Genomic DNA, 15,255 nt, shown 5'->3' with positions numbered 1-15,255 from the left:
TTGCTCTCCAGTGTAGAGATGCTAAAGCAAATGGAAGAACAGAAGAGGTCCAAGAGCTGAACAGAAAATTTCAAAGATCAGCTTGAGAAGATAAAACTAAATACTATAATAAAATATGCAAAGACTTGGAATTAGAAAGCCAAAAAGGAAGAACATGGTCAGCATTTCTCAAGCTGGGGAGCTGAAGAAAAAATTCAAGCCTCGACTTTCCTTATTGAAGGATTCTCTGGGCAAATTATTGAATGATGCAGAAAGCATCAAGAGAAGATGAAAGGAATACTCAGAGTCATTGTACCAAAAGGAAATGGTTAATGTTCAACCATTTCAAGAGGTACCCTATCATCAAGAGCCAATGATACTCAGGGAAGAAGTCCAAAGTGCATTGACGGAATTGGCAAAAAACAAGGCACCAGGAATTGATGGAATAAAAGTTGAAATGTTTCAGGAAAGTGAGGCGGCACAAGAGGCACTCACTCATCTCTGCCAAGAAATTTGGAAGTTCACTGCTAGTGACTCCCTTTCATATCCTTCTCCCCTGCTCTGCCCGGACCCACTTCCTTCCCCAGAGACTCAACCCAAATGTCACTTCCTTTGTGAACTTTGTAAAAGACCTTGTCTTGCATCATTTGCTTCTCTCTTCTCCATTCTTAGAGTTTCATTTTTCTTTGTAAAAAGAGCTTTTTAAGATCTAATTCACCTAATTTATAGCTCGCTGAAAACAAAGAATACCAGAAAGATGTTTACCTGTGCTTTATTGACTATGAAAAGTCTTTAGATTGTGTGGTTAATGACAAGCTATGGACAACATTGTAGAGAATGAATATTTCAGAACACTTAATTGTGCTTATGAGGAACCTGTACGTAATTCAAGAGGCAGTTGTTCGAAGAGAACAAGGAAACACGGAATCGCTTAAAATCAGGAAAAGTGTGAACCAGGCTTGTATTCTTTCACCATACTCAATCAATCTGTGTGCTGAGCAAATAGACCGAGAAGTTGGATTATATGAATAAAAACATGGTGCCAAGACTAGAGGAAGACTCATTAACAACCCGCAATACAAAGGTAATTACAACCTTGCTTGCTGAAAGTGAAGAGGACTTAAAATACTTACTGCTGAAGATCAAAGACCACAGCCATCAGTATGGATTGCACCTCAGTGTAAAGAAAACAAAAATCCTCACCACTGGACCAATAAACAACATCTATATAAATGGAGAAAAGATTGAAGTTGTCAATGACTTCATTTTGCTCAGATCAACCATCAACACTCATGGAAGCAACAGTCAAGAAATCAAAGAACGGTCCTTTTTCTGCCCCGCCTGCTCAGCAGCAGAGGTGGCAGGGGTTGTCCCTGCCTCTCCGCCACCTCCACACCGGCCTAGCCCCCAACAGGCGGCATTGGCAGGGAGGGGGACAGTAGTTATAGACACCCGCCCCAGCCTCAGAGAAGTTACCTTGTTGCTGCACAATCTCTCCGTGTAAGAAGTTCATGCTGAAAAGCTGAAGCAGCTAATGAGCAAATATGACCACAGTTCTCCACCAAGTTCTCAGTCTGACAAAGAGAGTCACTTGCTGTCAACCGAATGAAGCATTCAAAGAAGATATAAGACTCTTTCCAAGATGAACTTGAGGATTATATAAATGTTCAGAAAGCCAGAGGCTTAAAACCAAAGACCTGTTTCAGAACGATGAGAGAGGACTGTTTAGAAACCTTTGGGTACAAAGAAGAGGTTGATTCCAAACCCAGATACAGAATATCTAATCAAGCACTCCTATCTGAAACTGTCCAGACTTACCCACGGTCTTACAATATTTCACCAACATTGGAAAACTGGTTACCTCACCGGCTACCAGCTCATGACAGCAGACTGAGACTAGACTCTCCAGGCTAGTGTCAACTCACCAGGGACGATTCCTTAGAAAAACCAGTAGCCTTGGACCTTAGTCAGCAAGAATTGAATTGTGGCTCATACAGTGGAGAAACTGGAGGTTACAAGCACTTCTCAGAAAACAGTACCAGTGCCCATCAAGCCAGTCATAAACAAAAGAGAAAAAGGCACCCTGAGGAAGGCAGAGAAAAACCGGAGCAAGAGCGGCCCAAGCATAAGATGAAGAAAAATTACGAGGAAATGGATTTAGACAAACCCCAGAGTGTCCTGGGAAACAAGGCAGAGCTGGAAACAGTTGGTGTCAATACAGAAAAGCTTAAGAATAGAAAGGAGAAAAAAACCGAGACGTATCCTCCAAGAAAGAGGAACATAAACATAGAAAAGAGAAAAAGGATCAAGGCCACGAAAGGACAGAGGAGGAAATGCTGCGGGACCAGGCTATCCTTGGATTTTGAAACTCCGTAGTTGGTTCTACTGAGATTGAAGGGAAAAAAATAGTTTGGGGTAGTTTGGTTTCATGAGGTTCACATTGATATCACTTTTCTTATATGAACAAGTGTCTAACAAAGGCCAATGAAATGGAGAGTATTTAGTATGCTTATTCTCCAAAACAGAAATTACTTTTTCTTACTTTCTAAAAACATAACATTTTTCTTATATACGATATAATTTCCCTTAACAATAATGACTCTGCTTTTTATTCATCAAATTGCTATGATAGTAATTATTTTTTTGGAGAGATCATTTGTTTAAAATTAGGGGATTAATAGACTTTGCAGAACCTTTTTCTTGGTTGGATTTGTTATGGCTTTAGTGGGAAACATTTATGTGCTGGTTTCTCTAGAAGCAATTTAGATTATTTTCTTTGTTAGCTCTAACTTTAAGTGTATTTTGTAGGTTGGAAATTGGAAAATTAAATACATTATAATAATAAGCTTAGATAAATACAGTTTTTAAAGTTTTCAAAGAGTTTTGATGCAAAATCAGCTTATATTCTGGAAATGTTTATAAGAAAGTGTTCTGATTTCCAACAACAACAACAAAAAAGAAATCAAAGAATGTATTGCATTAGGCAAATCTGCTGCACAAGACCTCTTTAAGGTGTTGAAGAGCAAAGATGTCAGTTTGAAAACTAAGATGTGACTGACCCAAGCCACGGTACTTTCAATAACTTCGTATGCATGTGAAAGTTGGAGAATGAATAAGGAAGACTGCAAAAGAACTGATGCATTTGAAGTACGATGTTGGAGGAGGATATCAAAAGTACCATGAATTGACAAAAGAACAAACCAATCTATACTGGAAAAAAATACAGCCAGAGTGCTTCTTGGAAGTCACGATGACCAGACTTCATCTCTCATACTTCAGACATATTATCAGGAGGGACCAGTCACTGGAGAAGGAGATCATGTTTGGTAAAGCGGAGGGTCAGAGAAAACAAAGAAGACCACCAGCGAGATGGACTGGCACAATGGCAGCATCAATGGGCTCAAGAGTAGCATCTAACAACAGCTCACCTCATTTAAAGTGTATAATCCAGTGGTTTCTAGTGTATTCACAGACTTGTGTAATCATGATCAGTCCCCAAAGGAAACGCTTTATATATTAGTGAATCCTCCCATCCCTTCAGCTCCTGACAACCACACATTTACTTCCTGTCTCTGGGGAGCTGCCTATTCTGGCGTCTCATACATGTGGTAGAATGGTAGAGCAGAGGGTCGGAGAAAAAGAGGAAGACCCCCAATAAGATGGATCAACGTAGTGGCAGCAGCAATGGGGTCAGGCATAGCAAGGAATGTGAGTTTGGCACAGGACCAGACAATGTTTCTTTCTGTTGTGCATCGAGTCACTATGAGTGGGTACTGACTTAATAGCACCTGACCTGCATATAGAGTCATACGATTTGTGGCCTTTTGTGTCTGGCTTCTTTCATTGCATATTTTCAAGGTTCAGCCATACTGTAGTTTACATAAGTACTTCATTCTTGGTTTTGTTTGTTTTTAACTCAATAAAACTTTATCAAATAGATGTTTAAGGAAGGGTTTTACAAAACTAATACATCCCTACCACTTTAGGTCTTTGTTTCCCACCTGATTAATGTTTGTTGTCCACAATAACTTTCAAAATTTTGTAAATTTGAGAAAATGACTATGCTACTTTTCCTTTTCTCTCTTGAGTCCATTCTGACTCCTAATGACCCTGGATAGTTTCTGAGGCTGGAAATCTTTACGGGAGTGAAAGCCTCATCTTTCTCCTGCAGAGCCAATGGTAGGTTTGAACTGCCCACCTTGTGGTTAGCACTCCAGTGTTTATCCTACAGGGCCTTTAGTGGTTAGAAATATGATTTGGACTGCCGGTACCAGAACTCCTCTTGGTAAAAGAACTTATTCTTTAGGAAAATTCCTCTCTAGGCCACTTTGGTTGGGTTAGAGACCCCAGGGTTTGGTTTTTACAATTAAAACCTACAAGGAACAGGATACAATGGTTTAAGAAGTTGGGCATTTGAGGTTGGAGAAGGGAGCCATGTGATGTGGTGTTACTTCAGAACCCTCTAAAAAGATGACAGGTGAACAGTTTCTCATGGCAGTGTGGCCACAGGCTTTAGGGAACACAGGTGTCTAATATCTGGTTTAAGTTGTTAGTGGGCTGCGCCATACACCACTTACCCATTCCGTTTTCTCCAGCCCTGACAAACACCAGTTTGCTTTCTGTCTCAATGTTTTTCTCTCTTCTAGACATTTCCTAAGGAGCTCTGGTAGTGTAGTGGTTACGAATCGGGCTGCAAACCACAAGGTCAGCAGTTCGGAACTACCAGCTGTTCCGCAGGAGAAAGATGAGGCGTTTTGCGCCCGTAAAGATTTACAGCCTTGGAAACCCTGTGCAGGGTTGCTATCAGTCGGAACTGACTCCACTGCACACAGTCACCAGACATTTCCTATCATTGGATTCATACTGGGTATCTACCACCTTTGGTGCCTGCCTTTTTCATTTAGTATCCTATGTTTGGGGTTGTAGCATGTCTCAGTATCTTCATACAGGGTACCACCTTAGGTGTCTGGCTCTCTCATTTAGCATACTATGTTTGAGGTTGCAGCATGTCTCAGTACTTTATTCCTAACTTGTTTATTCATAATATCCTGTTGTGTCCATTTTATGGGTCCATTGGTCAGGTGATGGGCATTCGGGTTGTTTTACTCTGTTTTTCTTTGAGGAGAGATGATGATGTCGCTCACGTACATGAGGTGGCTTCATGGGGAAAATGGACTGAGAAGATCATGGAATTGTTCCATGAACTTTTTGAAGTCCCCTCATGTGTGTGTGTGTATGTGTATATGTAGGGGTCACAAATACATAATAACAAAACAGTTGTCATTTCAACACTTTTATGTGACATTAAAGACAATCTGTGACATTACTACATTCAGCATATTGTGCAAATATCACCACTATCCATTTCCAAACTTTTCATCACCCTTAGACATTCAATGTCCCCTAGGCAATGACTCCCCTTTTCTCCTCCTTCCTGAGGCTGGGTGTGTGTTGGGGCCCCACCCCTGAAACATTTGGAATCCTGGTGTGGCATTGTAGGATAAGCACTCGACCTCAACATCAGTTTAAACTGCAAGGTCAGTGGTTCAAACTCACCAGTTGCTCCTTAGAAACCCTACACAGGGTCACTATGAGTCAGAGCCAACTTGCCGGTACTTCACAACTGTCATCCAGGCGATTCTGACTCACAGCCAGACTGTAGTGGACTTTTGAGACTATAAACCTTTCCGGGAACAAATAACCTCATCTTCTTCCTACAGAGCAGCTGGTGGGTTTGAACTGATGACCTTATGGTAAGCAGTCCAACACCTAATCCAAAGCACCTTCCTGCCCCTTGTTGTTAAGTGCCATCAAGTAGGTTTCGATCCATAGCGATCTTGTGTAGGGTTTCCGAGGAGTGGCTAGTGAGTTTGAACCGCTGACCTTGTGGTTCAAACTGACATTTCAGACTAGTGTTTATCCTAACCACTATCAAACTCTGGGGTACATCTGTCCCCATGTCCTGCCTGGCCCTATCTGCCGGGGTACTGGGGCTGGCCCTTCCATCCTTCCCTCTCCTAGAAACCCTGACAGGCCCTCTGATGAGCCAGGGCAGATGCAGGGACGGAAGCATCAGGGCCCAAGGCAGGATGCTATGCTATCCCTGTCTCGCAGGCTAGGACACAGGCTGGGCCAGAGCTAGCCTGTTATCTCTGGGGTCCAAACTTCAAATGACTTCCATTAGAAAACTATGTGGAAAGCCACACGCAGTGATAACGTATCTCCTGGGAAAAGGCTTAGTTCATTTCCCGCCTGGAGTCTACAGGCTAGACTCCATTTTAGCATTCTTTACTTTCTGACAAATTGCAGACTCCTGGGTATGTAAGATGTCTTGGCGACATCAGCTGCAAACTTGCCTTCAGCTCTGTGTAAATGGCACTTTTCAAGCAAGCAGAACGTGGCTGGACCTGTGTGAGTGGGTTTCCAAAAACTGCTCCAGCTGTCTGTATCTCAATCAGGAGGAGCAACGTGAAAACAGAGCCAGAGAAAATGTAGCTTAAATACGGAGAGGCCATAAAAAGAATCATAGAGAGGTGTGTGTTCGGTGGACAGACATCCCAGTACTGGGAACATACTTGTTTGCCTGAGCTTTTCCAGAAGTTCTGTGAGCACAAGCTGCCCTGAGCTTCAGTTGCCCGCAATGGTAACAGGCTGGCTTCTGTGCCATTAATGCCTCTTTCTTCTCTTGTCTCACTTCCCTACTTTGTTGTTGTTGTAAGGTACCCTCAAGTCAGTTCTGACTCATAGTGACCCTGTATAGAGTTTCTGAGGTTGTGAATCCTTATGGGAGCAGAAAGTGACGTAGGTTTGAACTGCTGACCTTGCATCTATCCAGTGTTTATCCTACAGCGCCACTAACATTGGGTTCACCAACAACAAAAAAATTGCTTTGACTTGAATTCTTATCTCAGGATCTGCTTCTAGGAGAATTTAAACAGATACACCGGCGTGCTTCCTAAGTATTGCAAGTTCAGCCCCAGACCCCACAATAAGTGCATATAAAAGTTATATTTCCACAACTCCTGGTGTGATGCTGTTGGATCGGCACTGGACTGCAAGCCACAAAGTCAGCAGTTTAAACCCACCAGCTGCTCCTTGGAAACCCTACGCAGGGTCACTATGAGTTGGAACTGACTCAACAGCACAACAATAGTCTATTACGTTAACTCCAGGGTTATCACAGTGTCTTACAAGCTGGGCTGCTACCCATAAGGCCAGAAGTTCGAATCTGCCAATCACTCCACGGGAGAAAAATAAAGCTTTCTGCTCCCATAAAGATTTCTTCTGAATCTAGCTTGAGTTTCTGGCAGTTCCCTGTCAGTGTACTATTGCAGTCATTTAAAAACTATATTCAGCAAAATTTTACTTGCATTTGCTATTAATGATATTGTTAGATGGTTTCCACATTCCTCTGGGGTGCCTTTCTTTGGAATGGGCACAAATATGGAACTCTTTCAATGAGCTGGTTAGGTAGCAATCGGCTAAATTTCTTTGCATAGATGAACGAAAGTCTCTAGTGCTGCATTAGTTTGTTGAAATTTTTCTATATGTGAGTTTGAACCGCTGACCTTGTGGTTCAAACTGACATTTCAGACTAGTGTTTATCCTAACTACTATCAAACTCTGGGGTACATCTGTCCCCGTGTCTATATGTATTCCATCAATTCCCGGAGCCTTGCTCTATGCCAATGCCTTGAGTGCACCTTGGACTTTTTCCTTCAGTACCATTGGCTCTTATATGCTACCTCTTGAAATGGTTAAACACTGACCATTTCTTTTTGGTACAGTGACTCTTCTATCTTTTTTTTTTTTATTATTATTTATGTTTTTATTGTGAATTATGTGATAGTTTACATGGGAGAACATTAGCTTTACATTCATCCTGTCGTATTTCATTGCATTGCAATTATTACAGTCCCCTCCATGCATCATCAAACAACCAAAGGGTATACCCCACAAGTCTGCCTACTGGCTGTCAGCACACAGCCTGTCTCCCTCCCTGAGTCTAGAGTCCCCAGCCGCTGCATCTCTCCACGTCATCATCTCTGCCTTCATCTCTGGCATCACTGCTTCTCTGGGTAGGGTCCCGCACTCCACACTTCTCCCTTGATGGTTCCAGGGACCTCCGTTCCTGGACTGCAAAGTCAACCACTCCTCTCCTTTTGTTACAAAACGTCTACCTTTACATTTCCAATACTCACAGTCAGTCCTGATAGCAATGATTCGCTATTGAACCACAGGAGTCATATCCCCATCTCCTTTCACCAGCCCTGCCCAGACAGGTTGAAAGCTTGTAAACCAGTCACTTCTTGCCTTTTTAGTCTTCCCCTCCCCCCATTTTGGGTAGCCAGTATGTAAGTTTCCCAGCCCTGTCAACCCTGTGTACCGAGGGGTTGGGAATGATCCTCATTGTAAAGATTTGTTCCCTCTTTTGAGCTACTACATCCATAAGTATAGGTCAAGTTCATCAAATTGTAGCAGAATACTTCCCCGCCCCCCAACCCCCCTTCTTTCTTCTTTTAGTTGAGTTCTGATCATCCAGCCGTTGAAGTCAGGTCAAGTGTGTACTATCTGCAAGTATGGGTGTTCTTGTGCATCTCTCCTCACTTCCTATCAGCTGGATGCTTCACTCTCCACTCTAGTCCTCTGTGGCCATGTAACTGTCTCTGGGCCCAGGGGTCCCCAGGTTTTGCCATACTGCTGGCCGTCCAGGTCTCCACCTGGGTTCACAGAAGTCTGTTGAATTGGTCGGACTTAGCTCACAGCTTCATTGCTGTTTTTCCCCTTGAGTCTCAGTCTTGGAAGGGGGTTTGCCCTGAGGGGACCCAACCACTTGCCTTGATGACTCTCAGGCAAACAGCTTGCTTGTTCTTGTAGTAGTCAGTCAGACTGCCATTACTGTTTTTGATTTTTCCTACCAGTCTTTCTTTCAAGAAGGATCTTGTGTTCTTCTAGTTGCTCCAAACTGGTCTGCTTGTTCTTTCAGGTGGAGATTTCTCACCTAAGAAGACTCTGGATGGGGATCAGGTTTACACATATGATCTTATGCCATGCAAAGACTTCACAGGAAGCCTCCTTCACTGGGCAAGTTCTTGCCCCAATTTAGGTATGAGTCAGGCTGCCAAGCTCAAGGTCAGCAGTTTGAAACTACCAATGGTTCCGCTGGAGAAAGATGAGGCTTTCTGCTCCCATAAAGATTTACAGCTTCGGAAACCCTGTACAGGGTTGCTATGAGTCAGAACTGACTCCACAGCACAGAACAACAATCAGTTATAGGCTGAAGATGGACTTACAAGATTTCTACGGTGATATTTCTAACTATTCCTTTCTCTCCCCCTCAAGTGTCTATTTTACAATGGTAGGCAAGGGAAACCAAGCTTCAAAAGACAGCCAAGCATCTTAACATTATTTCTCCTCTTTTACCCATTCAACCCTGCCTCAATCCCTATATCTCAAAGCCCTGTTGTTCCAAGGTTGTGCATACATCATTATTTACCTCTGTCCCACTTAGCCCATGCAAACCTGCCTAACTGTTTTCCCCTCCGCCTTGTTCATCCATTCCCCTCCCTCTTCTTGTGTATTGCACACCCCACCGAGACCCAAACTCTCCTGTGTCTACTCCCTACCCTGTGCTCCACCTTCCCCTCCTTCCCCTCACTCCAACCCCACATCCCGGTAACCAGCAAATAATTTTTCCCCCTTTTAGCATGGGTACTTTCTCTTAATCTTTTACAATAATGGTCCTATGCAGTGATTCTCCTTTTGTGACTAATTTCACTCAGCATAAAGTCCTCAAGGTTCATCCATGTTATGTGGTGGCTTGCAGTTTCCTTGTTATTCTTCAAGGTAGCATAGTATTCCATTGTGTGTATGTACCACAGTTTGTTTATCCGTTCTTCCATTGATGGGCACATTGGCTGTCTCCATCTTTTTGCTATTGTAAATAGTGCTGCTATGAACATTGGTGTGCATATATCTACTCATGTTATCATCCATCTAGTTTTGATGTTTTCTGCCTCAATCAATATTTTGCCCATGGAATCCTTCAATATTTCAAGTTGAGGGTTGAAATTTTTTTCCACTTCTTTCAGCTTGAGAAATGTTCAGCATGTTTTTCCCTTTTGGTTTTTTAATTCTGGATCTTTGTGCATTGCATTAAAATATTTTACTTTATCTTCTCAAACTGCCCTTTGAAATTTTCTGTTCAACTCTTTGACTTCCTTATTTCTTTCAGATGCATTAGTATCTGTGAGTTGGAAAGCAACTTTCAGAGTCTCTTCTGACATCCATTTTAGTCTTTTTTCTTTCCAATGACCTTTTGCTTTCTTACTGTATGATGTTCTTGATGCCATCCCATAAGTCTTCTTGTCTTCGGTCAATAACGTCTAATATATCAATTCTGTTGTTAAGTTGAACTCTAAAATCAGGTGGGCTATGTTCAAGGTCATATTTTGACTTCCGTTGATTTGTTTTAATTTTCTTCGGCTTCAATCTGAATTTGCTTATGAGTAATTGATGCTCTGTTTGACCTTGTTTTAGCTTATGATATGGAGCTTTCCCCCCTTCTCTTACGGTAGATGTAGTCATTTTGATTCCTGTGTATTTCACCTTATGAGGTCCTTGTGTATAATGTACCTTTTATGTTGTTTTTTTAAAAAAGTATTTGCAATGAATAAGTCATTAGCTTTGCAAAATTCTATTAAGCAATCTCCAACATCATTTCTATCACCAAGGCCATATTTTCTAAGTATCAGTCTTCCTTTTTGTTTCCAACCTCCACATTCCAATCACCATTAAGTATCAATACGTCATAATTAGCTATTTAAAATATTCATTTATAGCCTTTTCCATTACCATTTAAAACTCAATTTGCTTAATTGATGTGCAGCACAATTAAGTCAAATGTCATTCACTTATTCATTTATCTGTTAATTTACTCATCCATCCAATAATGGATCCAATGTGTTGAGCACCTCTTATGTGCCAGACACTGTACTACACTTTGGGTTTTAAACTAGAGAGTGGCATAATCAGGTTCAAATCTCAGCAAGGTCACCAGTTGGCAGAGGAAAGGAGGCTGCTCCCAAGAGGTCTGAAAGAGTGAGGGTAGCAATTGCAGAACTGGAGAAGAGAACAATCTAAAATGTTATTTAGGAGGTCAAAATGTCAGGATTCTAGTCCAGGGGATATGTGACAGTTTATTTTTTTCATTGTGGTAAAAATATAACAACACTAACTCAACAATTAGTGCATGTACAATTCAGTGACATTGTTTATAGTCTTCAAGTTGTGTAACCATTCTAGGTATCCTTTCCAAATCAATCTCCTACTTATAACATAGATGAATGCTCTCTAAGCAAAGTCTCCCCTTCTCAACATCTTCTTCACCCCCTAGAAACCACTAATAAGCTTTGTTTTTCATATATTTGCTTATTTCATATAACTGAGACCATATTGTATTTGTCCCTTTGCAACTCACATATTTAACTTAGCATGATGTTTCCAAAGTTCATCTATGATGATGGCATGGACAATTATTTTTCACGTTGAATATTTGAGAACCTTGACTGATTGGCCCTAAAGAACATGATTGGAAATTTAACTGTTTCAGTTTAGGCATTAAAAGACACATTTTCTCCCTATGGATTTCAATCCTGTCAATTCTCCCTTCTAAGTGTTGCATATTATTATTATTATACAAATTGTAGCACTTAGATTGTAATTATTGTTTGCATTTCTATCTCCCTGATTAGACTTTGAGCTCATTGCAGTCAGGAGATATGATTCTCATTTATTTTCTATATTCAGTAGCTAGCATGCCACCAACTCATACAGCTCAGTAGGACTTTATGGAATGAATGAGTCCATTAAATATTAATGGCATAATTTATGGTCTTTTGCTTATTGGGAAAGTCTTCCTTCCAGGAGTCCAGGAGGCTCTCCCACCACTGCCTAGATCCTCGTCCTGAACCAGTCCTGTAGAAAGCACAATTTCACCTCCTAGGGTTCAGCACAGATACTGTTCTTCCTCACAGAGGTACCTGCCCCTTCTGCTCTCTGGGACTTTGCCTCATACCTTGAACCCTGCTATCTACAACTTCAACATTATCCCGTTGGCTTATCAGCCTAGCTAATTAGAGGTATCATTTAGCAGTTAACTTAATTGGAAAACTGCACAGTAATTTAGATACGATAACATATCTTCAAAAGGAAAATATTAACTTATTTTAGGCAGTAAGGCTATAAGGAGCTCTGGTAGCATAGTGTTTACCAATTGGGCTGCGAACCACAAGGTCAGCAGTTCAAAACTACCAGCTGCTCCATGGGAGAAAGATGAGGCTTCTGCTCCCTTAAAGATTTACAGCCTCGGAAACCCTGTACAGGGTCGCTATGGGTCAGAACCGACTCAACGGCACTTAACAACAACAAGGTTGTAATAGGAGCTACAGATTTATAACATAAGGCTTGCTTTTTTTTTTTTTTTTAATAGCACAAAAAATACTTACTTCTGAATTCAGCTTTCACTTCTTAACCTCATGTTTTGCAGTTTCAACCCATTCCATGAAAAAATGTGATTTTAGAGAAGAGTAGCCTCCTCTCTCCGCTCCTGCCCTGAAATGTTGTCACTGTTGTTGTTCGGGGTCATCAAGTCAGTTTTGACTTGTAGTGACACTATGTACAATAGAATGAAACTCTGCCTAGTTCTGCACCATCCTCACATTGTTGTGATGTTTGAGCTGATTGTTGCTGTCCCAGTGTCAAACCACCTCACTGAGTGTCTCCCTCTATTTCACTGATCCGCTGCTTTGCCAAGTTTGATGTTCTTCTCCAGGGACTGGTCCCTCCTGATAACATGTCCAAAGTCTTTGGCTGTACTTCCCACGTTCAACTCTCTCACCTCTCTCACTTCTGTATTATCTCTGACCCAAGGGTACAACCTCACCAAATTTCGGTTGCTTCAATGGTACAAAGGAGAAAATCACAGTATCTGTCTCCCAGTGTTTGTGCAAGGGTTAGAAGATATAAATTGGGCAAAATACAGAGCAGGGTTTACAAAATAATGTGACTCCTTTCCCTCCATAACCCCAGTGCTCCTGTCCACCCTCAGTCTCATAACGAGGAGTCAAGCCTTTTTGCTTTCTTTGTGAGAATCTTGGAAGGGCAGACTGTGTGATTCTGTCACAAACCTTCCACTCTGGAGATGTGAATCCTCTGCTGAAACTCTGGGTTGCCACCCACAATTGCACCATCCACTTGTGCACACATATGTGAGACGTGGGAGGAGGCCCCAGGAGCTGCTCAGCCCAATACCTCCATGAAATTCCAGCCCTCTTCTTGCTGCTAACCAAAAGACTGGTGCTTTGATTCCGCCCAGGACCACCTCAGAAGAGAGGCCTTGTAATCTACTTCTGAAAAATCAGCTACTGAAAACCCTGTGGAGCACAGTTCTGCTCTGACACACACAGGTCATCATGACTTGGAGTCAGCTTGGTTATGTCATCTTGTTCAATTGTCCCTTTAATCATGACATAATGTCTGTCTTTATCAATTATGCTGTTTTTTGCCTTAACGTTTATTTTTCAGAGATTAATACTTCCACTCTGTTCATTTTTTATTGCAATTAACTTGGTATATTTTTTTCCATCCTTTGACTTTTAATCTGTGTTTGTCTCTGTGTGTAAGATGTGTTTCTTGCAGACAGCATATTGAAGGATCTTGTTTTCTTACATTCCACTACCCTCCATCTCTTAACTGGTGCATTGAACCCACTTACATGCAGTGTAATTATCAATAGTTATGGATTAATTGTTGCCATTATGTTTGGTTTTTTGTGCTGCTGCTGCTTTCTTTGTTCTGAATGTCTTCCTGTGCTGAGTTCATGTTTTTGTGTTATTTCTGACCTCCCAGATCCTCTGAATTTGGTCTTATATATATATTTTTTTCTGTTTTTGACTCTTCCATTTGTCAATTGAGTTCTGGGTGGGGCTGCCACATAGGTCAAACTCTGGTTGTTGTCTGTTCTTGTTGGTTCTCCGTCCACAGAATTCCCGTTAGGATATTTTGTAGCATAGGGTTGGCTTTGACAAAATCCCTTAGCTTCAGTTTATCCTGGAATGTTTTAATTACACCATTGTATTTGGTTGACAGCTTTGCTAGATAAAGGATTCTTGGTTGGCAGTTTTTTTCTTTTTTTCTTTTAGGGTTTTGTATATGTCTCCCCATTGCCTTCTTGCCTGCATAGTTTCTTCTGAGAGCTCCAAGCTTAATCTGACTTGCTTGCCTTTGTATGTAATGCTTCTGTTTTTCCTAGCTGCTCTCAGGATTGTCTCCTTATCTTTGATTTTGGAGAGCTTTATTATGGCATGTCTTGGTGATTTTCTTTTAGGGTCTATCCTTCCTGGAGTTCACTGAGCTTCTTGAATGCTTATCTTTTCACTTCTCAGGATGTTAGAGAAATTTTCTTCCAGCAGCTCTTCAACTATCTCTTCTGTGGACTTGTGTGATTCTTCCTGTTCTGGAATGTTGATAATTCTTAAATTATTCCTCTTCTGTTGTCCATCATGAATCTTAGACCTTCTTCATATTTTTGTTATCCTTTTTCCTGCTTGCTCTTCTATCTTAGTAGTACTGAGAGATTTGTCTTCCAGCTCACTAATTCTGGCTTCCATCTTTTTAATTCTACTCCTTTGTCCTTTCAGTGTATTGTCTATTTCTGATATTCTATTTTTAATTGTTTGGACCTCTTTCTGTAGGTTTTGGATTGTTTCCAGTGCTGTATCTATCTTATTTAATTGTTCCTGTAGTGCTTTCCTGACTTCTTTATTTTTCTCAACTCCTTTGTGAAGTGTTTTAATACATTTTACAATAATTTTTCTGAATTCCTTCTCAGACATTTTCAAGACCTGCCCTCCTTCCAATATGGAGTGTAGGTCTACCTTCAGGTCATTTATCTCAGTCACTTTATCTTGTTTTTGGACATGTGCTGATATGGTCATCTTTTTTGCTTCTTGGACATGTTTAGTGTTTATCTGTGGCCTTAATACTCAATTGAGTGTGTGTTTTGGTATTTTTCATGCTTTCTGATTGTCTCCAGGTAGATGTGATCAGGAGATGAGCTTCCCTTTTCATTCTTCTTATTATTTACCTCAGAGTAACTGTCGCAAGTGTTGTCTGCCTTCCTGGTGTATGGCAGCTGGTATTGGTTCTTTCCTGGATTGTGGGTTTTATAGGGTGTAATTGTAGCTTGACTACATGACAATAATTGCTGTCTTTTCT

The 15,255-nt window shown here is 41.3% G+C and overlaps 1 pseudogene; it reads left to right on the top strand.

The window, feature by feature from the left end:
- Positions 1 to 1,584: 1,584 nt before the first annotated feature.
- LOC102836157 lies at positions 1,585 to 2,345 on the top strand (annotated as a pseudogene).
- Positions 2,346 to 15,255: the final 12,910 nt, after the last annotated feature.

Source organism: Chrysochloris asiatica, unplaced genomic scaffold (genome assembly GCF_000296735.1).
Source record: "Chrysochloris asiatica unplaced genomic scaffold, ChrAsi1.0 scaffold00037, whole genome shotgun sequence".
NCBI lineage: Eukaryota > Metazoa > Chordata > Mammalia > Afrosoricida > Chrysochloridae > Chrysochloris > Chrysochloris asiatica.
The sequence above is the reverse complement of the archived record's forward strand: the minus strand, read 5'-3'. Positions and strand labels throughout refer to the sequence as shown.